The sequence below is a fragment of the Moschus berezovskii genome, chromosome X, assembly GCF_049115385.1.
Source record: "Moschus berezovskii isolate FMDL1 chromosome X, NW_MosBer_1.0, whole genome shotgun sequence".
NCBI lineage: Eukaryota > Metazoa > Chordata > Mammalia > Artiodactyla > Moschidae > Moschus > Moschus berezovskii.
Genome location: NC_142488.1, coordinates 148,642,870 through 148,668,967, shown reverse-complemented (window position 1 = coordinate 148,668,967; position 26,098 = coordinate 148,642,870). Strand labels below are relative to the sequence as shown.

At 47.8% G+C, this 26,098-nt stretch overlaps 2 pseudogenes; one reads left to right on the top strand and one right to left on the bottom strand.

The window, feature by feature from the left end:
• The window catches only part of LOC129564095 (histone-lysine N-methyltransferase PRDM9-like), a 172,465-nt pseudogene that overhangs the window by 97,176 nt on the left and 49,191 nt on the right, over positions 1 to 26,098 (top strand).
• LOC148773544 (melanoma-associated antigen 1-like) lies at positions 717 to 1,691 on the bottom strand (annotated as a pseudogene).

Sequence of the window (26,098 nt, the reverse complement as noted above, 5' to 3'; positions counted from 1 at the left end):
TTCATGGAGCAGAGGCTCCATAAAGGTCTTTGCAATAAATGAGCCAATGAGGAGGGTGCTGCTTGACTCAGATGAATTGCTACTTCCTTTGATAACCCAGGCAAATCCTCATAAACTGAGATCCCTTAGCTGTACAAAATGACACACACAAAGTATAAGAAGCAAGAATTCACTACTATCACTTTTTATTTTCGAATTCTTCCACAAACTATATCACTACTAAATAAATTCACATTTCCAAAATCATTCTAATTCTAATTCCATGTTATTTTGTGCAGGACCATGGAATAAAATGGAAGTGCTCCTAATCTCTTTTACAAAACAGGAAAACTCTTCATCTTGAACTGGTTAAGTACAAACAGTGTGATCAGCATCATTGACATAGTTAGATACTGGAGTGCATTGTCTTTTATAAAAAGGAATAGCATTTGAAAAATTCCTAAAGAAAACAGAGATGAGTCTCCATGTCATTGTAGAAAACAGGAACACAAAGATACCACACACCAGCTTTCCCCAGCAAGCCCGGACCCTTACTGCCAAGAAGGCTGACTGTTCTCTCTTCAATCACAGAGGGAAGAATCAGACTCCTTTCCTGCCCCCCAGGACAAGCTGTTGGACATGAGCCTGGAAGGAGCCTGGCTGCTGCTCTGGCTCAGAATCCTCCTTCCTCCTCCCTCACATCCTCTGCAGAGGGGGTGTAAGTAGCTGGGACCCCTTCAACTGACTCTGTGCAGATACTTCAGAACTTTCAACTTGCTGGTGTCCCCATAGGTCTGGGGACCCCACAGGAACTCGAAGCAAGCAGAGTCACTGTCAGGCACCTGCTGGTACACCAGGCACCCCTCCTGCATATACACTTGGGTCAGCAGCTCCCTGGGCTCCCCATAGATGAAGTGTTCCTACTTGGACACACTGCTGAGTGTTCGCCAGATCTCCTCCTCAGGGGTGCTGTTGTCCTCCACAGCCATCAGCACAGGATCACCACAAGGAGGCCGGCCTTGGGCAACCTCTGCTCATCCCTCAGTGTCTCATTGAGGGTGAGGCCCAGGGAGGGGATGAGGATATAGGTGTGCTCACTGTGGTCCACCTCCTTCACCTCCAAGCCGAAGGACTGCTGCAAGTACTCTGAGGCTTGACCGAGATCCACCAGGAAATGGTCCTGGTTATCTTTCAGCACACTATTCAGCACTTCTGCCTCTGTGATCGGCTCCTTGGCAAGACACCTACTGAGTAGGAATTGCACCAGCTCATTCTTCTTCACCCATAGTGCATCTTGGAGTGAGGATCTGGCATCTTCCTGGTCAAGTGAGGTGCTTGGCACTTCATCTTGCCTGTTGAGGCCATAGTTTTCAGATTGGCTCCCCGGAGTGGCAGCCACAGCAGTGGGCGAGGGATAGACACCCAGAGGACTCTGGGGGAGACTGGGTGTTGCAGCAGCAGCCACTTCCTCCAGGGTGCCCCGGACCAGGAGAGAGGAGGAGAAGGAAGCTGCATCTCCTTCCTCCACTTACTCCTCCTCCCTCTACTTGCTGCTGCTGCTGCTCCTCCTCCTCCTTCACCTCCTCTTCCACATCCTCCTCCTCTTCCTCCTCCTCCTCACCATAAATGAACTGTGCCTCCATCAGGCCCTTGTCCTCTCTTGGATCCTGAAAGACTCTCTCAGGTTGGAGGAGCTCATGCATCCCAGGCATGATGACCAGGGCCAAAGTGCAGACAGGAATGAGAAAGGAGACAGATGGGGACCCCGGTCCTGTGGGAGAAGGGGGTTGTGAGTGGCCTCAGCTGAGAAACCCACCCTGGGCGGTCTGACTCAGGCCACTTACAGGTCTCCTCTTGAGGGGTGCTCTCAGGCCTCATAGAGGAGTTCGTCCTCGGTGTCCTGACCCCTGGCTACCTGAAGGAGGATGTGAGGTGGCTCCCCAGTGTGCAGCCAGCACAGCTTGAGGTTGCAGGGCTGACACGCTGGGGGATTAGGGCTTTTGGGGGTCCTCTTTGTTCTGGGATGGAGAGTCCCTGGTGCACACTTAGGGGACACAACTCACCTTGACTCCTGGCACTGCCTGGACCTCCTCTGCTCTCTGACCTGTGGACTTGGGCCTCAGACCTCCACATTCACCTCCTGGCTGCTGGAGCCCCTGTGAGAGAAATGGGGGGGGCAGCTCGGGGGTGGACTGTGGCACAGACTTGGGCCTTCTCTGTTGGTAGAAGGGGTGGACTCTGTGAGGTTCCCCCAGTTGTGGGGTGGGTGGTCCCTTCGGGGTTCCCTTGTAGTGCCCCCTTTCCCCTGGCACGGTCTGGACCCTCCCCTTTGGGGACCTTCAGGGTAACTGAAAACAAGACTTGAGTCTGTACAGAAAGCACTGAGGGGCCCAACGTGTGGCCACACCTGTCTAGGGCCTTCCGTGTGTTCTAGGCTGGGGAGATGCTCAGTCATCACCTCCTCCTCACGTCCCGCCTGGCCTCCTAACACCGACCACAGAGGTGGGAGTCTGCTCAGTCCTGCTTCTGGGTCTCGGGAGTTCATCCTCTGCAGATCTGAAGCCTCCACCTTCTGACCTAACACTTCACCTCCCGAGGGCCCTAAGCCAGAGGTGAATAAACTGCTCACCCCACTCTGGGACCTCCAAGACCCACTACAAGGGCCAGGATGCCTCTCTGCCTTGGGGTCTAACAGCCTCAATCCTTCCTCAACATGGAGCCTGGACTCTCACACAGGACCCAGGATTCTTCCGTCTGCCATTTTGAGTCTTCCTTCACATACCTCATTCTCACAAGGTCCCCAGTCTCTCTGAGACCCTGATGTGGAAGTCAGGACACCCTGTGAAGTACTCATGCCACCGCCAGTGATTTCCAGGGCTAGGAGCAAAGGCGTGGAACTGTGGGGACACCTGTGTTCTCCCTCTGGGTCCTCATCCTGAGCCCTGGCAGATCCTGGGGTGCTGAGGTTCTCGACAGAGACCAGACCCTCACACCAAGTGTCTCACTGCCCTGAGGCCCCAAGAGGAGTCTGTGGACATTACATCATGGCTTCAAGCCCAGAGCTTCTTAGTGGCTGAGGATGTCCATGGGCTGAGATGATTTCCCGGGAGTCACTCAGCCTTCCCTGTGCTCTTTGCCTTAACTCTCAGCTAGTCTGGGCGCTGCCCTCTGCCCACTTGATTTTGTTTCCCTTAGAGACCCAAGCCCTCTTGAGCCAGGACACCCAAGAGGGAAACCGGGATTGGGGGGCTCATTCCCACAATCATGCTGCGGTCTCCCACGGCTAAAATCAGTGAGGAATGGTATGCCCTGGGACCCCAGAGCCCCTCTCAGGGTTCTAACTTGACTCCTAGCACAGCTGGGCTTCTTCACTCTGCTGACCTGAACCTGAGCTCTGTGACCCAGGCCCTCATTTCTACCACTCACAGTGAGATCAGTGATGTCCCATCTGGATTCCACGCTCCATGGTCCCCTGGGGCTGTCAGGAAGGCCACACATGCATCCCCTGGGGACCCACAGTCTCCTCTGTCTTCACTTCGAGTCTCTGCAGGATGTGGGCCAGTCCCTCTGTCCACATGAGACATGTCAACAGACGAAGCCTCTGACTTCCCGAGTTCACTGAGGAAGCCAAGTGGGGGGCTCAGTCTGAAAGGCCGGCCCCTGGTCCCCAGAATTCCTGGTAGAGGTGAAGCTGTATTCTGTGGGACCCCCTCTTCTGGGGTGACTGAACCCCCTTGTCCTCACTGGAGAGTGACTCCTCGACATTTTAGAGAAGGCTGCAGTCACAACACAAATAGTTGATGGGGGGCTGGGGCACCGATGACTGTGGGGGAGCACAGGGAATCACACATCTTCTCATGGGGACTCCCTCACTAGTCACCAGATTTTGGAAACCTTTTGTAGAAAAGATGTTGAAGCTGAAGAGGGTGAACAGCAGCAGGTGAGTTAGGGGAACCCTTGCTTTGATGATTAGATAACATTACCTACTAGAGTGCCGTGCTGTTCACTGCTTACTCCTCATTCATAGACAGGAATACATTTCACATGTCTGTGTGGTGTGTGTCTGATATACATGTATAACATCTGGACATGTGCTCATATACTTATATATGGACATACCAAGTGTAAGGCAGGAGCGTGTTCTGTATGCTCCAAGACCCAGACAGAGGTGTGTACACACGGCCCTGAAGGGCACAGATACTCACCCCCATGTGAATTCCATGAGAGTCCACCAGCCCCATGATCACTGTGCTTTAAAGGACAGGCTTCCCCCTGCCTGATATCCAGTCTGCTCGGGGCAGTGAGCCTACAGGAGAGCTTGGAATTCCCAGAAGCTGTGAGAGAAAGGAGGAGAGGGGACAGTGGAATGAGAGAACAGGGCTGTAGCCTAAACATAAGAGCCGTCTTCAGTGGGCTGTGCCTCTGACCCCCCACATCCGCTCACACCCTCCTTCTTACACCCGGCCCTCCTCCATGGCCCTTGTGTCCATTTCAGGAGGGATAGTGACCCGATGGGGCTGGGGAGGCCACGTGGGCGGAATCCTGTATCAATCTCTCATGGACAATGATGCCTGGCTTCCCCGTGTTTTCTCCATTATGTGACCTGAGGCATCAGGTGGGAGGACAGCTGGATCCCCCCTGACCGTCAGGGAGACAGGTAAGGCCCCTGGGGGAACAGGACTTTACACCCACGCGAAGTTCACTTTGAATACATATCCTACTACTGATAACCCAATGAAATCATGAACACTCAATGTCTGGATTTCTCCAGCTGTAGCTATTGTTCCTGAGGTTCTGAGATGTACCTTCCCCAACACTGTAAAGATTCCTAAGCAGTACATATCTTCCAAACCTCATGTTCATTGATTGATGCTGTTTTTCTTTTCTCCCTGAAAATCTTCTACAGAGAATGGTATATCTCACACGTCTTAACTGTTACATAAGGCATAACTGGTCTAGACCGAGCATGGGTGTTGGTCATGGTTCTGGACCAGGGCAGGGCAAATGTTCTGGGCTGTGGGAAACAACCAGGGGGAGGAGCATAAAGACCTCCTCCAGGTGTACTCTCCTGATCCAAACCCCCTCCACAAGGCTCTGAGAAAGAGGGTCCTCCCGGGGGACCTACTGAATGACTAGGGAATGTTTCTGCCTTGGACCTGCCGCCTCCTCTCCCAAGTACATGTTTCCTTGGGTGTGGAACCTTATCCCAAATATCCCTTGCACAGTCTGGAACTGGAGGGTCTCCTCTCCACCCCATTATTTTAAAACCAGTCTTCCTCACACAAAGTCTTTCAAGGTGTGAAACACTATGAGTTTCATTTCTGATGAAATATTTCCGATCTTAAAGTACTGTTTTAGCTACTATCTTCAATTTCATTTTCTGCTTTTCCTTCTGGAAAGCAGTCAGAATAAGAATTATGTCCAGAGGAAGTGAACCTGCTCACATAATGTGCCCAAAGCTGCCTCCTGATGGTTTGGGCAGGACTCTAAAATGCTTTAGTCTGGCTGTGCCTTTCCCAGCTTGATCCCTAGTGATCAGTCGACCTAAGAAGTCACTTGATGATGTCACACACCCAGGCACACACACACAGAGTGTCTACACACCTATTAGAATGGCCAAACTCTGCTCCTGGGACAAACACCACACTTTGTTGAGGATTTGGACCATCGAGAACTCCCATTCATTGTTGGTGAGAATACAAAATGGCACAGGCATGTTGAAAGACAGCTTGGCAATTTCTTATAAAACTAAACATGCTCTTACTGTATGATCCAGCAACCATATGGGTCTTTACCCAAAAGACTTGAGAACTTATGTACACATGAATGCTATTAGTGACTTTACTTATTATTGCCAAAACATAAATGTAAACCAGGCGTCCTTGAGTCAGTGTAAGGATAAACTTTGGCATATCTAGAAAGTGGAATTTCATTTACAATTGTCCAAACCAATAGAATGTACAACACCAAGAGGGAATCCTAGTATAAACTATAATCTCTGGGTGATTATGACATATCAGTGTAAGTTTCTCAGCTGTAATGAATGTATCGGTCTGGTGGAATTCTTAATAACAGAGGAGGCTATGTTTGTTTGGAGCCAGGAAATAAATGGAAAATCACTGTACCACCTCTCTATTTTTGTGTTCATGGAAAAGTGCTCTTAACAAACAAACAAAAAAGCAGTCTTGGGTTTCCCTGGTGGTTCAGTGGTAAAGAGTCCGCCTGCCAATGCAAGAGATATGGGTTTGATCCCTGATCTGGTAAGATCTCATATGCCATGGAGTTACTAAGCTGGTGTGCTGCAACTGTTGAGCCTGTGCCCTAGAGCCCATGGGAAAATGGATAGGCTACCCACTCCAGTATTCTTGGGCTTCCCTTGTGGCTCAGCCAGTAAAGAATCTGCCTGCAATGCAGGAGACCTTGGTGCGATCCCTGAGTTGGGAAGATTCCCTGGAGAAGGGAAAGACTACCCACCCAGTATTCTGGCCTGGAGAATTCCAGGGACTGTATAGCCCATGGGGTCACAAAGAGTTGGATAAGACTGAGCGACTTTCACTAGAGCCTATGAGCCGCAGCTACTGAAGCCAAAGTCCCCAGAGCCCGTGCAGGACAGCATGGCTCATCCCTTGGGTGCAGTGGCCTCAGTCCCCCACCTACCCCGAAGGCCCAGAAGCCAAAGACAATAATGTTGAAGTCCACGGTGTCCGCCAGAAACATAATTACGTACATGTCGGTGACGGCACTGTAGTCGGGGTGGATGAGATTGTAGAAGAACTGCCTGATGGGCACATAGAGCTGCAGGGTCCGATGTGACAGATGCTCAGTGTGGGGTGAGTGGAAATGCAGGACCCACTGGAGACTCCATCAATCCACCTTCTGCTGCCCTCTCCACAGCTCTGCCTCCCCCCTCCGGCCTCAGGACACTCCACTGGGGGCAGGGGCCCCTGCTCTGACACAGACTCTGCACAAGTTCATGGCTTCTCTCCTGAAACATAATGGAAATGAGGGGCTGGTTTGTTCCCTGATTCAGTTACTATCCATCTGTGAGACTTTTATCCTGCTACTGAGCCCTGTGTGCTTTCATCTCCACTTCTGTAAAAGCTGTAACGAGACCTGAGGGCCTGGGCTGTGGTGAGAGTGACAGGACCCCTGGTCCTGCTGGGCCCCGGCAGATGCTGGGTAGCCCTGCTCTTCCAACTTCCACCCTGGGGTCGGGCATCATCCTGGGCTCTGGAGCTCAGCTTCTTCCATCTCTGTGACTCCACTCTGGCTGGCGGCCCAGCCTCTGCCCCTCCTCTTCATGGTTCGCAATTCAAGACCATGTTCAGGTGAGCATGGCCCTCGGTCTCAAAGCTCAGACTCAGGGCCAGCCTTGAGGCACCAGCCTGTTTTCACTCCCATCTGCTGCCACTCTGCCTCCCTGGTACCTGGGAGGGGGGCCCTGTGACCTTTGCTGGTGACCTTGGGCTGCATGAAGGACAAACCACTTCTCGAGTGCACCTTGGCTTCCCTCTACCGGGTGAGCATATCTCGGAGAACCTTCCGATTTGACTTCACTGCCTGTCTGGTTCAACTCATTCGTGTGCATGGAATTACATACCATGAGCTAGTGTGTTTAAAAGTGCAACAGATACAAAAGAACACATGTACACCTGGGGCAGATTCATGTCAATGTATGGCAAAACCAATACAATAATGTAAAGTAATTAGCCTCCAATTAAAATAAATAAATTTTAAAAAATAATAAAAAAAAATAAAAATCAATCATCCTATAGAAAGCAATTTTTGAAAGCAATATCACGGTGGGGCATTTTGTTCTGCCTGAAGCCGATGACACTTTTGATGGGAGACGTCACTTCTCTGCATATCACCTTTGGCTGATGCTGAGGAAGTGCCCCCAGCCCCCAGGTATCCTCACACACTCACTCACTTCTTTAGGTAAAGGCTTTTGCTTTGATCAAGTGTTCTTGCAGCTTCTCCATGTAAAGCTTCCATCTGCTCTTCTGCTTGATGCTCACAACCCTGCTTCCTTTCTGGCTGCTGTCTGGGGAGCTTGTGTTGCCTGGAGACAAAAAGGAACCAAGACATGCTGTGAGTTGTGCATCTGTTGCCATAACTATTGTAGAAGCCCAACATCCTCATGGCAGAGGGACAGTTGGAGGCAGGTTAGAGGGTGAGATGCACAGATGCCTGTAAGAACAGTGATGGAGAACTTGGGATCTGCAGCCCCCACTCTGCTTCTGTAGCCAAAGACTTCTGTGGGCTTTCACACCCACTGCTGGCTCCTTCCTGGGTGGCTGTGGGATCTCTGTCCCAGGAAGAATTAGACTGGGGAGCAGTTTTTCTCCTGCTCAATGTCCCAGGTTTTGGTTGTGAATTTTCTAGTCTGGGTCCAGGACTACGTCTTTTTTCAGGACCAAATTTCTCTAACTGTAAAACCAATATAAGATGGCCTGCCAGTTGTAGAAAAATGTCTTCTTCAGATGAATACAGAGGGTCTGGAGAGCTTCAGACAGGAGCGCTGTCAACACAAAAGCGCAGTTGCCCCAAGAGGGGTGACAGTAACACACGTGTACTTTCCTGTCACTGGCTGTTTAGTAAGAAATTAGTAACTAGCATAGGAAATAACTAGGTGGTTTGGCTTAAAGTTCCTATTGATTAAATCTAAGTGTACTTTCAAAATAAATCGTGATGCACATTTCTCTGGGCACACCTGGCAGAATCTGTGGGTATGACTGACAACTACCCTGTGTCTGACGCTCACTAGATACCAGGCAGCGTGCTGGCCACTTTTCACCAAAACCTGAAATCCTTGTCCTAGGTGGGGGTTGGGTATTTCAGACAGACACCCTAGACAGGGGTGTGAGCACCCACAGCTCAGCCAGGATTTGAACTTAGTCTGTCTGGTTACAAAGTACATTCGTTTCACATCACAGTATCTGCCGCCTCAACAGCACCCAGCTCCCTTGCCCCTGACCCTGTGGCACCAGGGAGTGACTCTGCTCAGGGGTCCTTGCAGTGACACCATGTGACAATACCTCTCTTAGACCTATCTGAGGAAAAGCTGTACCCCTGTGATGTCTGGGAGCTGCTGCCAGAGCACTTCCTCTGGAGAGCGGCCGATTGCTCAGGGAAGGTCATGTGCAACGACTCCACGGATGAGCCAGGTTGATAGAATTGAGCAAGTTGGAGGAGGTCCTCCTTCCATGGCTAAGGGACAGCTCTTCACCCAAGTCCACTTTTTCTGAGCCACTGTCCATGATGTCATCTTCGTCCCAGAGGCTGTGACACTGAGGAGGCAGGGAAGGGACAGCTCCACCTGCTGTCCAGACAGAGGCTGGGACTCAGCCCAGTGACATCCTAGCCACCAGGATGTGTCCCTCAGGATAGGAAACCACATGTCAAACAGGGAAACTGCAGCCGACGACACTGCTGGACAGTGGAGACTACTAGGAGAGCACAACCTAACTGTTCCCACCAAACACCGACCAATAGGCAGGTGAGGAAGTGGTAGATGTGTTAACTAAAGAAGAGGCTCCTTTCACCAAACATACACTTATCAAATCACCACGTGTACACTTCTGACACCTTACAATTTCACTGGCCAATATACATCAACAAAGGATCCTTTAGTTAAAGATATGGTTTTTCCAGTAGTCATGTACGGATGTGAGAGTTGGACTATTAAGAAGGTTGAGTGTCAAAGAATTGACACTTTCAAACTGTTTTGCTGGAAAAGACTCTTGAGGGTTCCTTGGACAGCAAGGAGATCAAACCAGTCAATCTTAAAGGAAATAAACTCTGAATATTCATTGGAAAGATTGATGCTGAAGCTGAAACCCCAACATTTTGGCTACCTGATGGGAAGAGCCGACTCATTAGAAAAGACCCTGATGCTGGGAAAGATTGAGGGCAAGAGAAGAAGAAGGTGACAGATGAGATGTTTCTATGGTATCACTGACTCAATGGACATAAATCTGAGAAAACTCCAGGAGATAGTGAAAGACAGGGTAACTTAGTATTCTGTAGTCCATGGGGTCACAAAGAGTTGGACATGACTTAGCAACTGAACAACAATACAACAACAAAGCTGAAATTAAATATATATATACATATATATCAGAAAACCAAAGCAAGGTCAGGGATCCTAAGAAAGCTTATTATCTACCTATATATAGCTTTGCAAACTCACCACACCCCAATGACTCAGGAAAGACCCCCTCAAATGGACGGTTAGGGACTGGCAGTTTGCAAGGTGACAGAAGGCAAAGTGAAGGTCTTGGTCACAGTCCACGTAGATAAAAGTCTGTGTAAAACAGCTCACCAAGTAAGACAGAGGTTAAACACACATTTACATGTATGTGTGTGTTGCAGCCTGGCGGAGCAGAGACCAGGACCTGCCCCATGACTCGAGGGTGCAGGAAACTGCATCTTCGTGATTGTCCTAGTAAGCATGCTGAATGGACATTCTTGGGAAGGGACGTGCTCTCTGTTCCACTTCACTGCATACCCCTGCATCCATCCCCATGGAAACAAAACAAGATATTCCTGATCAACAGCAGAGCCTTCGCTAATCAAACTCCCCAGAGTAACTATTCCCTAATGATTTCATGTGACTTCTGCCAATAAAAGTGTGGGCTGAAAGGAGCCATTTTGTCTTCCTGTCATGGAGAGCAAGAGGGCCCCTTGACTCCCTGCTTGCCAAATTACATGTGTCTGTCTTTTCATTACGTGCTCGCCCCTGTATCAGGGCTTTCTCACCCGCTGTGCTGGATGTGGCATGTGCGTGTCTTAACTTAGGCCAAGTTTGTTCGGAAAAGGAACTAACAAAGATACTACTTGATAAAATGAATATAAGGCATGTTATATCAATACAAGGAGGCACAATTAAAACAAGAGAAGGAAAGTGAAATTCTGACCATAGGCACATCAATACATCCAAAGCATGCTCTGTGACAATCTCTAAAGTGTAGAGTTGAGTGGTGTGTCACAAGTTCAGCTTATGTTTCATAGTGTCTGAGATGACAAACTCTGCAGGTGCTCAACAGAATGAAAGGAGGTACAGATCCCGAGAAGGTTACCCTGCAGAACTGTCTTCCCAGAGCAATGTAGGCATGGCTTTCTCAGAAGTGGCCTCTCTGGGAGCACAGCATGGCATCCCCAGGCCAATGGATTGGACAATCTCTCACTAAACCAGTGGTTTCAGAGCAAAATACCATGAGAAAATCAATGTTCTTAGAAGGGAGTGGGCCAAGGATGGGCTGGAGAGGAGACCCCAAATTCTACTTCCCCAATGATCTGCCTTTAACTCAGGCATGTCTTGGTGAATCCAGCGATAAGAACCACACATCCTTTGGGCAATTCCCACAAACGTGGGATAATCAGGGAGCCTTCATCCCAGGGTGGGCTTCTCAGGTGGCGCTAGTGGTAAAGAACCTGTCTGCCAATACAGGAGACATAAGAGGTGTGGGTTCGGTCCTTGGGTCAGGAAGATCCTCCAGAGGAGGGCATGGCAACCCACTCCAGTATTCTTGCCTGGAGAATGCCAAAGACAGAGGAGCCTGGTGGGTTATAGGTCATAGGGTCGCAAAAGAGTCAGACATGACTAAAGCAACTTAGCATGCATGCATGCATCCCAGACTAGAAATAGGGGGAAATTTCCCCTTATTGGTCACAAACTCTATTATTGAGTACACAATGTTGAGAAAACGAATGAAATGAACAAAACTGTTTACAAAGAAAACAAGAGCACACAGATAGACACTGCCTGTGGCCTCCCTGCCCCTCGTGATCCCAGCACAGCCAGGGGCTATGAGCAGGCGGTACCTTCAGGATGGAGTGGTGGAAGAAGAGTGCTAGCAGCTGGATGAGATCATAGAGCACGCAGGCATTCTTCGTCTCCACCCTGATGATGTTGGGTGGGTGGTAAGGCTTGTCCTTGTTTAGTTCCACATTCTTGTTCCAGGGGAAGAACCCAAACTGGAAGAAGTACTTGAACACAATGGCCACCTGCACAGATGAGAGAAATTAGAAGAAATGATTCCCTTTAAGAGGAACTCTGGGCTGGAAGAAGCACAAGCTGGAATTAAGATTGCCAGGAGAAATATCAATAACGTCAAATATGCAGATGACACCACCTTTATGGCAGAAAGTGAAGAGGAACTAAAAAGCCTCTTGACGAAAGTGAAAGAGGAGAGTGAAAAAGTTGTTTTAAAGTTCAACATCCAGAAAACTAAGATCATGGCATCTGGTCCCATCACTTCATGGGAAATAGATGGGGAAACAGTGGAAACAGTGTCAGACTTTATTTTGGGGGGCTCCAAAATCACTGCAGATGGTGATTGCAGCCATGGAGTTAAAAGACGCTTACTCCTTGAAAGGAAAGTTATGACAACCTAGATAGTATATTAAAAAGCAGAGACATTACTTTGCGAACAAAGGTCCATCTAGTCAAGGCTATGGTTTTTCCAGTAGTCACGTATGGATGTTAGAGGTGGACTATAAAGAAAGCTGAGTGCCAATGAATTCATGCTTTTGAAGTGTGGTGTTGGGGAAGACTCCTGAGAGTCCCTTGGACTGCAAGGAGATCCAAACAGTCCATTCTAAAGGAGATCAATCCGGTGTTCATTGGAAGGACTGATGTTAAAGCTGAAACTCCAATACTTTGGCCATCGCATGCGAAGAGTTGACTCACTGGAAAAGACTCTGATGCTGGGAGGGATTGGTGGCGGGAGGAGAAGGGGACGACAGAGAATGAGATGGCTGGATGGCATCACCGACTCAATGGACATGAGTTTGAGTGAACTCCGGGAGTTGGTGATGGACAGGGAAGCCTGGCGTGCTGTGATTCACAGGGTCGCAAAGAGTCAGACACGACTGAGTGACTTAACTGAACTGAACTGAAGAATAGTTCTAGACGAGTAACAGTGATACAAATATTAAGGGGAAAAGTATCAGTTTTGGTGCTGGGAATGCACAGAGCATGTGGAACAACAAATTCTCCTTCCACAGATACCAGCTTCAGGACAAGGCAGAACCCCATCTCCAGGGCTTGTGACTACGGACACATTGGGGCCATGGAGATTACTCCTGACTCGGCTCAAAAGGCTTCTGCTATTGTCAGGGAGTAGGCTAGTTTCTGGGCTTCCTGGTGACACCAGTGGTAAAGAACCCACCTGCCAATGCAGGAGATATAAGAGATATGGGTTTGATCCCTGGGTCAGGAAGGTCCCCTGGAGAAGGCATTGGCAACTCACTTCAGTATTCTTGCCTGGAAAATTCCATGGACCAAGGAGCCTGGACGGTTACAGTCCATAGGGCTGCAAAGAGTCAGACATGACTGAAGTGACTTAGCATGCATGGAAGGGTTACTTTGTGCTGATTCAATTAGATACTTATACAAATATTCAGCTATTAAATGAGGTCATTAGGACCAATGTGAATAGGAGGATCTTTATTCTGCAAGTATGGCTTTAGTTAGTAATCTTTAGGAGCAAACTGTGCAGACACTATAGACAATTTTCACTTTATTCTGCTCTCTTTCCTCTCATCATTTTACTGCTCACTAGATATTCTCCTCAAGAAGAAATAAATGCAAATGAAACAAAACCTTGCTAGCTCAGGGTGTAAACGTGGAGATGTTTGTAGAGATCGACATTGAAACACCCCTCCAATGTCTACATCATCAGGGTTAATTGCATCCAACTGTGTTTCAAGTGCTTACTGTATTGTTTGACCCAATGTCCACTCACTGATCATGCACTGGCCCTGGCACCATGCTTGTGTCTGCCTCACACTTACTGTCTTGCTGGTCAATATCACAGGGCAGACACCAGACCTCAAAAAGCCTCCCCCACCACTCATTAGCTGGGAAAGTGAAAGTGTTAGTTGCTCAGTTGTGTCTGACTCTTTGCAAAACCACGGGCTGTGGCCCTCCAGTCTCCTCTGTCCATGGGATTCTCCAGGTAAGAATACTGGAGTGGCTAGTCATTTCCTTCTCCAGGCGATCTTCCTGAGCCAGGGATCAAACCTGGGTTTCATGCACTGCACACAGATTCTTTACCATCTGAGCCACCATGGAAGCCCACTTTGGGCCAATTATTTAATTTCATAAAGGCTTTTACTTATTCCTGTTGTACGGAATGATATTAGCTCCTATGTTGTGTGAGGTGTGAAAAGACAACTAGAGTTCTCAGCACCAACAACTGCTGGTTATAACCATGTGCTGACCTAGGATGATCCTTGTAACTGACTATTTATTTATGTGAAGAAGGGGTCAGGCAGGTCCATTGGAGGGAAGCCTAACTCCGTGTAGATGATGTCCATCATCCATAAGCACCTGCTGGGCCAGGGTACGGACAGCATGGCTCAGAGGAAGATGAGGATGGGCAGCACTGGAGTGATCATGGAGGCGGAGACCATGTGGTTGCGGATGATGACAGAGTAGCACACCATCTCGGAGCGGGCCAACAGGGTGTTGTCAGCACGTAGAAGAGCAGCAGAAAGCGTGGCTGCCCCATGTAGAACTTCTCCAACTCCTCCAGCTCGTCGTTATGGAACATCCTGCCAGAATACTGGCCTCAGCTCCTCCTGGGAACTGATTCAATATGGCGAGACCCTGCTCGCCCCTCCCTGCTGCCTGGGTCCCCAGGCACCCTGAGCTGTCAACCTCCTATCGTGTTACAGAGAGAGACAAGATCACGCATGTGGTTCTAAATGTCTGGGGAGACCTTTTCCACGTGGTCTTTGCACCCAGCAGCCCAGTGGACACTAAGGGTCACTCTCAGCTCCATTGCTGTAACCACAGCTCTTATTTGTTCAGCAGCAGCTCACTGGCTGTCAGCTCATGGGTCAGGGGTAGCAGAATGCTGGCCTCCAGCCAGTCCAAGCGGCTGTCATCTGGGCTAACGTCCATGTGGGAATGGCCAGCCAACTCGTCCTGGACAGGTGTAAGGACAGGTGCTCAAAGCTGATGACCTTGCTATTGGATGGCAGGGTCTCCACATTGCCATCCTCTTTGGGGTCCTGTGGGGACTAGGCCTCCTGGGCCCGCTTGGGCACCTCCTCATCCTGCTCAGCCTCCACATCCTCGATGGTCTCTGTAGTCCCCTGGCATGACTACAGCATCGTGCACTGTGTGGGTTCACTGTCGGGAGACACGGAGGGTGAGGCCTGGCCTCAGCAACACCCCCAGCCTCCCACAGCACCCACCACACACTCAGGCAAGTGAGGGGGATACCCCCTCACTCCCCACATTACATCTGCTTTGCTCCTCTGGATAATCATGCCTCGGTGCAGAGACAGGGGAAGAGTGTGAGTGGCAGGTCCCAGGGCACCAAACCCTCCCGTGCATAGCTTTTCAGTCCCACCAATGTTCTTAGGCATGGTGTCCACTGTTTATTTCCAGTCAAGACACAGTGAGCACAGAGCACCTCCCAGAGCACAGATTATAAGAAAAGATGCTCAAGGAAAGGAGATGTCTCAACTGGCGGGGTCCATGGATCTTGGCCAAGAGGCACTCTACTCTCAACAGACCCTAGACCCTTAAGGGGAGGCCTGGAGTGGTGGACCATTGGCAAGATAAAACCTGCTTTGTCCTTCATGCTGGCTCCTCCCTGCACTTCCATCCTGTGCCTTTTCTCACTGGTACCTCTGACACCTGACTGGATGCTCACCATCGTCCTTTTCTTGGCTCCCAACCACCTGGCACATGGAAGCCCCACCCACCACTCTCTGCTCCAGGGTCTCTCCTGGGGCTGGCCCCACTCTCCCCTCTGACTGCCCTCCCGCTATTTCCTCCCAATGGCTCCCAATGCCAGCTCCTCTTCCAGCATCATTTTCCAGGAGCCCTTCTGCCCTGGTCTTCACTCTACTTCTGTGTTCTGTCTTCCCTTTTGCATCTCTCCTCTCCTTCTAACTCTCACTGACAGGTTCATGCAAGGAACACTGGAGACAAAAGTACAGCAGCCACAGTTGTGAGATCAAGGCCTGTCTGCTGTGCTGTGTACCTCAACACACCTGGGCCCAAAAAGAGGAGGAAAAGTCATTTGGAGATACTGAGTGTACGGGGTGTGCAGTGATTATCTGTTAGGTTGAGAAGTGATCATCTGAGAAGGTGCTGCGCCCTGAATGGCATGTGTGAGCAGCTGGGGTCACAGCACTGAGATGCTCAAAGGTGCAGACTGTACCCATTCCTCTTTGTCATGGAAACTGGTGCACACATGTGAATGAATGAATGCATCTGGCTGAGCCCTGAGACTGAAGAGCCAGACTTGCATGAGCTCTTGATCCTAATTTGGGGGTGTTCAGTGGCCCCAAGGCTTTGGCCCTACATGTGGACAGTACATTAGGCTCTTGGAATGCCAAGACAACTCTTTTTGGCTAAGACTTACCTTGATTAGACATGGCCATTAAACTGACTGGTCACTTAGTTTTCAGACCACTGGAGCCATCCCCACACCAGGTTCTAACTTCCAGAGGGACCATAACCTATCACAGGCATGTTCTCTATGGTTTTTGAAGAGGTCTGGCCCAAAAGGGATTCAGGTAAATCCTGGTACGTTCAGGAATCAGCAGATTGGAATGGCGTAGCATGTGCCCATCAAAGGACATCTTAAATGGCCATGGCATTCCCCTAAACACCCAACGCCATTCTCCTGAAGCTCTGAACATACATATTTACATAGCTGCTGGTGACAAGGACCTAACACTGGCTGACTTGCCGACACTGCCCTTAGTTTCGGATTGGGTTATTTGGGTGGTTGTTGGTGTCAAGATAAGCACAATACAGCTTGTGCTTCTGTGCTTCTGTTGAATTTTCAAAGAAGTGCTTTTGGATTTTAAGCACGTGATTTCATTTCTATGCATGATTATAGTTTCATTGTGGGATTTAATGAGAAAGCACAAACCCAGAGTAATCTTTCCCAAACCAAACAAGCTATTTTTTTAAAGTTCTCCCAAGGTAATATATTCTACTGCATAATAATATTATGTTAAAAATAATGGTTGAATATATTCTAACTTTCATGTCAGTTGGGTACGTAGCAAGTGGACAGATTCATTCTGTACTGACCAAATGTGACTATATACAGGATTTGGGATTATTCCTACTGTGTGCATCTTTGGGCAAAATTATGAAAAAGTTTCCTACTCTTCCAGACCCATTTCTCCCTGTGAGGACTGCCTACTGGCACCCTCAACCAAGGAGGAAACATGTTTGTTCCTTTGGAAATAGAAAGTGTGAAATACTTTCAAAATGGAGGACAATGTTTATAGTAGGATTTTTAAGAAATTTATAACAGACAAAAAGCAAAAAGTGGTTAGTTGAATAGAACGCTGTTCTGGGAATGACCAGTTGTGTCCCACGAAGGATGCTGGTTAACTTCATAAGACAAAAGTGAATGAAAACACACAGGTCACAATAACTCATCTGTGCAGTGACACGGGAAGGGGTGGACACGGTCATGGACAAAGCATGCACATGTGAGCACCTGGAGGCTAAGCTGGTGTTCTCGACTGGTGAGGAGGACACATCCATGTTGATCATTTTACGGAGCCCAGGCCGAGCACACTCACTCGTTTTAGGCAGTTTCTGGCCCATCTAAATCATCAAGGGTGGGCTGCCTTGAGAACAACATGATTGCTTCCATGTAGCAGCTAGCAGCGCAAACACGTCAGAGACCCAGATGCTGCCATGCAGCAGACCACACACCACTCCAGCACCATGACCAGCGGCCACCGCAGCGAGGCTCCAGGACAGAGAAGGGAAGATGAGACAGGATATCACTGAGCTGAGAACAGAACTGCTGATAAAGGATCAAGTGTCACTCTATGGGTGGGACAGGGAACTAGAATAATGACAAGTCTTGACCTGTCTCTCACAGAGAAGAATTCATCTTTACAGTTGTACAGCTGAGGTTTTTTTTCCGACGACAGGAAATATATTTTACTCAGAGACCCCTACCACAATCCTGAGTTCAGTTCTTATGCATAAATACCTGCTCAAGTAAATTTTATATAAAAATTCCATTTAAAAAACACAGTTTCCAAAAGAAAAGAAGGAACCTTAGGATTGGCTGCAACAAACTGAATTTCCACCCCATTTTCTGAGTTCCAGTGAGTCAGTTCTTTGCATCAGATGGCCAAAGTCTTGGAGCTTCAGCTGCAGCATCAGTCCTTCCAAAGAATATTCAGGATTGAGTTCCTTTAGGATGGACTTGTTGGATCTCCTTGCAGTCCAAGGGACTCTCAAGAGTCTTCTCCAACACCACAGTTTAAAAGCAGCAATTGGCATAAGGCTTTGGCATAGTCAATAAAGCAGAAGTACATGATTTTCTGTAACTCTCTTGCTTTTTGGATGATCCAACAGATGTTGGCAATCTGATCTCTGGTTCCTCTGCCTTTTCTAAATCCATCTTGAACATCTGGACATTCACATTTCACATACTGTTGAAGCCTGGCTTGGAGAATTTTGAGAATTACTTTGCTAGGGTGTGAGATGAGTGCAGTTGCGTTGTAGTGAACATTCTTTGGCATTGCCTTTCTTTTGGATTGGATTGAAAACTGACTTTTTCCAGTCCAGTGGCCACTGTTGAGTTTTCCAAATTTGCTGGCATATTGAGTGCAGCACTTTCACAGCATCAGCTTTAAGGATTTGAAATAACTCAACTGGAATTGCATCACCTCCATTACCTTTGTTTGTAATGAAGCTTACTAAGGCCCACTTGCCTTCACATTCCAGGATGGCTGGCTCAAGGTGAGTGATCACACCATCGTGGCTATCTGGGTCACAGAGATATTTTTTGGTATAGTTTTTCTGTGTATTCTTGCCATCTCGTCTTAATATCTACTGCTCCTATTAGGTTTAAACAATTTCTGTCCTTTATTGTGCCCATTTTTGCATGAAATGTTCCCTCGGTATCTCATTTTCTTGAAGAGATCTCTAGTCTTTCCCATTCTGTTATTGTCTTCTATTTCTTTGCATTGATTACTGAGGAAGGCTTTCTTATCTCTCCTTATATTGTTTGGACCTCTGCACTCAAATGGGTATATCTTTCCTTTATCCTTTGCCTTTAGCTTCTCTGCTTTCCTCAGCTATTTGTAAGTCCTCCTCAGACAATCATTTTGCCTTTGCTTGCATTTCTTCTTCTTGGGAGTGGTCTTGATCTTTGCCTCCTGTACAATGTCAAGAACCTTCATTCATAGATCTTCAGGCACTCTATCTATCAGATCTAACCCCTTGAATCTATTTCTCACTTGCAGTGGATAATCATAAGGGATTTGATGTAGGTCATACCTGAATGGTCTACTGATTTTCCCTACTTTTTCAATTTAAATCTGAATTTGGCAATAAGGAGTTCATGATCTGAGCCACAGTCAGCTCCCGGTCTTGTTTTTGCTAACTGTATAGAGCTTCTCCATCTTTGGCTGCAAAGAATATAATCAATTTGATTTTGATATTGACCATCTGATGTCCCTGTGTAGAGTCTTCTCTTGTGTTGTTGGAAGAGGGTTTTTGCCATGACCAGTGCATTCTCTGGGCAAAACTCTTTTAGCAGGGCAAAGGCTAACAGGAAAAGTATCAGGGATTCAGATTCTGCAACAGAACATTAGTTAGGGCCAGCAACAGGGCCCTAATTAGAGACAGTGTCAGGACCTCAGAGATAAATTCTTGGCCTGAGTAAGAGATAGTTCAGGCTGTTAGTTAGATGAACTTCAGTGACTTTCTTAAAGACATAGTCAGGGCCTTTGTTATAGGATCAGGGTGTTATTTTGTGACAGCTTAGGCTATAAGGGACAGTATTATGGCCTCAATTAGGGGCAGTGTCAGGATTAGGGATGGGCTTAGGGCCTTCATAAACTATAGTTCAGGCCTTGACTAGGCAGAGTGTCTCAGGGTTAGTTAAAGACAGTTTAAAGACTTCAGTTCAATATAACTTGAGGGCCTTAAAGAAGTTCAGGCTGTTACTTAGCAGCCATCTCAGGACCTTAATAGGGCTAGTGTCGGGGTGTTAGTTATGGACAGCATCAGAGACCTACTTCAATACATATTCAGGGCCTTAGTTATGGACAGGTTCATGGCAAAAGTAGGGATATTGAGGGCTATTAGTGACATCATCGGGGCATTAGGAAGAGTCTCAGGGTGTTATTTAGAGAATAATGAGGATGTTATTTAAGGAGTCAGAGAATTGGTTACAGACATTATCAGCCCCTCAGGTGAAGACTTCTTCAAGGCCTTAGAAATAGCATCAGTGCCTGAGTGAGGGAGGGCATCAGGCCTTCACTTAAAGACAGAGTTAAAGGCTTAATGAGGGAGAGTGTCAGGGTCTCAGAGAAAACTCAAAGACCTTAGTAAAAGACATTTTAGACCTTTTGTCCAAGGGACATTGTCAGGGACAAGCATCAGGGCCTTAGTTAGGGAGAGAGTTAAGAGGACAGTTTGGGAAATCTCAGGCCATCACAGACAGCTCAGGGCCTTAGTGTAGGGTCAGGGCCTGGCAGTGAAATCAAGCAAGACCCTGTGGGGATCCTGGGCCCAGAAGCCTTTCCCATGTCTCCTGTTTCTTTCTGGGAATAGACTCCTGGTTCCATGACCTATCCTGAGCTCCAAAGGGCAGATTGGAAGAGGTACTAATCAGGGAAAGGAGGGGATGCAGAGATAAGGAAAGAGCACTCAAAAAAGAGTATTTTCTCTTGGGTCAGGGTTCTGTTTCTGTCAAAGTGGATACACATAAAAATATCTCTAAATGTTTTAGCCAACTAAACACCCTCTACAGCAAAATTGAAAATTGTAGCAGTCTTCATTCCAGAGAAGCTCACCAAGAGACCACCTGAGGCCAGATGAAGAGAGTTCAGGCCCTGTACACACCCTCATCTTTATCAACAGTTCTGCCCTTTAACCATTGCTATAAACTGAAAGTTGCTCAGTCTGACTCTTTGTGATCCATGGACTATAGAGTCCATGGCATTCTCCAGACCAGAATACTGGAGTGGGTAGCCATTCCCTTCTCTAAGGCATCTTCCCAACCCAGGGATCAAACCCAGGTCTCCCACAATGCAGGTAGATCCTTTACTAGCTGAGCCAGCAGGAAATCCCAAGAATACTAAAGTGGGTAGCCTATCCCTTCTTCAGGGAATCTTCCCAGTCCAGGAATTGAACCAGGGTCTCCTGCATAGCAGGTGGATTCTTTACCAGCTGAGCTACCAGGGAAAACTAAACAACTATAGCTATAAAATTCCTAAGCAAATTCTCCTGCCTTGGGACACAGTTTTTGAGGGCATGAGTTTTCTCTGTCCCTTTTTGCTGGCAAAGCATCAAAGCTATGCTTTTCTAATTCACCTGAAACTCTGTCTCTGGGATTTGGTTTAGCACAGGTGCACAGAGGTGGCGTTTTGGGATCATATTTGGTGCTCAGTGTGGGGCTGACTTGGGTATGGCCCCTCTGGGTCCTCTGACTTGATCAGAAGCTCCAAGGTTTTCTCCATGCCAGCCTCTTTCAAGAGAGTGGAGGGTTGGAGAATTCAATTAAAGGGCAGATCACCTGGCATTCTTGCCTGGAAAGGCCGAGACATAGTCATACCCTATCTGGCAGTTGTAACTCCAGGGCAGGAACAGACAGCGGAAGAGGGACTGCCCTAGCAGCTTCCAAGGCCAACTTTGCCTTGAGGGTGATTCTCTCTTAATCCTGCCTGTACTGTTCTGAATGTCCTATTCCAAGGAATTAATCTGGGAAACCAGGAAAGTAACACTTGAGATGTTGTGAGAACTCAGACAGTGTGTGATAAGTCTCCAACATACACTCTGTGGTTCTGTAGACTTAGGGTAATCTTGGTTCCCATTTCGGTGGTTTTTCATTGCAGGAAATCTCATCTGGAAGGTGCTTCTGAATTCCTTTGCTTTGAAGTGATCTGCATTTTTGTTTGAGATCTTCACTCTGTTTATGTAGTGATCTTCACTCTGTTTATGTAGGTACTGTATGGCATATTTTGGATGGATGGATGTGAGAGTTGGACTATAAAGAAAGCTGAGCAAAGAATTGATGCTTGTGAACTGTGGTGTTGGAGAAGACTCTTGAGAGTCCCTTGGACTGCAAGGAGATTCAACCAGTCCATCCTAAAGGAGATCAGTTCTGGGTGTTCATTGGAAGGACTGATGTTGAAGCTGAAATTCCAGTACTTTGGCCACCTGATGCGAAGAGCTGACCTATTTGAAAAGACCCTGATGCTGGGATAGATTGAAGGCAGGAAGAGAAGGGGATGACAGAGGATGAAATAGTTGGATGGCATTACCGATTCAATGGACATGAGTTTGGGTAAGCTCCGGGAGTTGGTGATGGACAGGGAGGCCTGGCGTTCTGTGATCCATGGGGTAACAAAGAGTCGGACACCACTGAGTGACTGAACGGAACTGAACTGAACAGCAAGAGAGACCACTTCCAAGAGAAGTCCACATACTGCAAGAAGGAGCAGCCCCTCCAAGATAACTAGACAAAGCCCATGAACAACAAAGACACAGTGCAGCCAAAAAAATAAAAATAACATTTAATAAAAAAGGCTGTCAACAAAAATATAATGTGGACCTTATAAAATTAGAATTTTCTACTCTATGGAAGACCTTATTCATAAATCCAAAAGACAAAGCACATACTGCATTCATGCTCAGTTGCTTCAGTAATGTCTTACTGTTTGTGACCCTATGGACTGTAGCCTGCCGGGCTGCTCTGTCCAAGGGATTCTCCAGGCAAGAATACTGGAGTGGGTTGCCACACCCTCTCTAAGCCCAGAGAGGGATCAACCCCTTGGGGATACTCCAAGCCCAAGGGTCAAACCCACATCACCTATGTCTCCTGCATTTGCAAGCGGGTTCTTTACCACTAGTGCCATTTCCAAAACACATATCAGAAACAGGATCTGACTCAAATTATACCAAAAGACCTCTTTCAAATTTGGTACATTGAAATACACACCTGGCCTGTCAGGGGAATATAAGTAATTCTAGAGGTAAATCAAGTCTAATATGTGTAATTGCTTTTTGCAATTATTTTGTATTAAATAGAGTTCAACATGTGTCTGTTGTGAAAAAGAACGAGGGCTATTTAAATTGGGGTCTCGTTTTAAAGTATTAAATAGGTTAGTCAGTCGATAATTACCAATGTCTAAGGAGGACCTAATCCAATTTATATCATCTAAGATTTTTGAAAATTATTCGGGAGACAGGAAGAGGGTGGAGGAATAGGACGGGGAGACCACTTTCTCCCCCACAAATTCATCAAAAAAACATTTGAACGCTAAGTAAATCTCACAAAACAACTTCTGAATGCTGGCAGAGGACATCAGGCACCCAGAAAAGCAGCCCATTGTCTTCGAAAGGAGGTAGGAAATAATATAAAACATAAAAAGAGAGATAAAAGAGGGAGGGACGGAGATCCATCCCGGGAAGGGAGGCTTAAGAAAAGAGAGAAGTTTCCAAACACTTGGAAACACTCACTGGCCAGTCTGTGGCAAACCTTGGAACCTCAGAGGGCAACATAACCGGGAGGAAAAATAAATAAATAATTAAAACCCACAGACTAAGTGCCCAGCGGTAACTCTCAGCAGAGAAGCGATGCAACTGTTCACACCCACCACTAGCAAGTGGGGGCTGGGCAGGGAGGCGCGGGCTGCATTGCTTAGAGTAAGGACCGGGCCTGAATGCCCCGAGGGCAATCTGAGGGAGCTGACTGCGGGATAGCTACCCCGCGAAAAGGCGAAAAGCTCCAACCTAAGACACCACCAGACCCGCTCACAGAACAAACGACTGAAAAAAGCTAGCCAGCTGCGGTCAGCCAACCTATCATCCCCTGCCGAGACAGGCAGGGAAGGGCAGCCAGAGCCAGAAGTGGGCAATCGCGGCCCCAGAGAGGCATCCAATACCAAGCTGCAAGCAGGATTCGTCACTAACAAAGACTTCTTCGGTTCTGGCCAGTCGATATCTGCCTGAGAAGGTGCGCCGGTTGTACACCCAGAAAACTGACAGGCAGGGACCAGGGAGGCAATAAGTCAAAGCGACCAAGCTCACCAAACACCTGGTCACCTGAGCTGCTTGGACCGGGGAAGGGCACAAAACGCAGGCCCAGCCAAGTCTGCACCTTTGTGGAGTACCCAAGTACCTGAACCTGAGCCGCTCAGACCTGGGAAGTGCAAGCAACCTAGCGCTGAACTCGGACAGTTCCCAGCAGAGCAACCTAGAGCCTGAACAGCATAAATAGGGAAAGCACACACACCATGAGCAGGGGCAATCCCAGTGTAGCCAAGACACTGTGAGCACTCCCCACAGACGCCAGTGATATTTGTTAGCAGCGTTCCTCCCTCCCCACAGCACGACTGAACAGGTGAGCCTAGAACAGTGTACACCACGGCCCCCTGGTGTCAGGACGGGAATTAGACACTGAAGAGACCAGCAAACAGAAGAAGCTTAAACAGAAGGAATTGCCTTGGAAGTGACGGATGGAGAAGTCTTGAACCTACTGCAAGAATAAGACTGAAAACCAGAGGTAGAGACTTAAGTCCAAATCCTGAGAAAACCAGAGAACTCCTGTTCCAGGGAACATTAATCGATAGGAGCTCATCAAATGCCTCCATACCTGCACTGAAACTGGGCATCACCCAAGGGTCAACAAGTTTCAGAGAAAGACATACTACGCAAATTCTCCAGAAACGGAGGAGAATAGCCCTGAGCTTCAATATACAGGCTGCCCAAAGCCACTCCAAACCCACTGACATCGCATAACTCATTACTGGACACTTCATTGCACTCCAGAGAGAAGAAATCCAGTTCCACCCACCAGAACACCGATACAAGATTCCCTAACCAGGGAACCTTGACAAGCCACCCGTTCAACCACACACACAGCGAGGAATCTACACAATAAAGAGAACTCCACAAACTGCCAGAAGACGGCAGTTCAGTTCAGTAGCTCAGTCGTGTCCAACTCTTTGCCACCCCATGAATCACAGCACGCCAGGCCTCCCTGTCCATCACCAACTCCCAGAGTTCACTCAAACTCATGTCCATCGAGTCGGTGATGCCATACAGCCACCTCATTCTCTGTCGTCCCCTTCTCCAGCCCCCAATCCCGCCCAGCATCAGAGTCTTTTCCAGTGAGTCAACTCGTCGCATGAGGTGGCCAAAGTATTGGAGTTTCAGCTTTAGCATCAGTCCTTCCAATGAACACCCAGGATTGATCTCCTTTAGAATGGACTGGTTGGATCTCCTTGCAGTCCAAGGGACTCTCAAGAGTCTTCTCCAGCACCACAGTTCAAAAGCATCTGGAGCCTACTATACAGAGTGAAGTAAGCCAGAAAGAAAAACACCAATACAGCATACTAACGCATATATATGGAATTTAGAAAGATGCAAATGATAACCCTGTATACGAGACAGCAAAAGAGACACAGATGTATAGATCAGTCTTTGGGACTCTGTGGGAGAGGGTGAGGGTGGGATGATTTGGGAGAATGTCATTGAAACACATATGTTGTCATATGTGAAATGAATCACTAGTTCAGTGTCAATTCATGTTACAGGATGCTCGGGGCTGGCATGCGGGGATGACCCAAAGGGAGGATAAAGGGAGGAGGGAGGTGGGAGGGGGGTTCAGGAGGGGGAACTTATGTAAACCCGGGGCGAATTCATTTCAATGTGTGGCAAAACCAACCAATATAACATTGTAAAATAATTTGCCTCCAATAAAAAATAAATTAATTACAAAAAAAAAGCATCAATTCTTTGGCGATCAGCTTTCTTCACAGTCCAACGCTCACATCCATACATGACCACTGGAAAAACCATAGCCTTGACTAGATGAGTCTTTGTTGGCAAAGTAATGTCTCTGCTTTTTAATATACTATCTAGGTTGGTCATAACATTCCTTCCAAGGAGTAAGGCAGAAAGTCCACCCTAAACACAAAATTATAAGCAAGATGAAGAGACAGAGAAATACCCAGCAAGGAAAGGAACAGGATAAATGCCCACCAACCCAAACAAAAGAGGAATATATAGGAAAACTACCTGATAAAGAAATTCGATTACTGATAGTGAAAATGATTCAAAATCTTGAAAACAAACTGGAGTTACAGATAA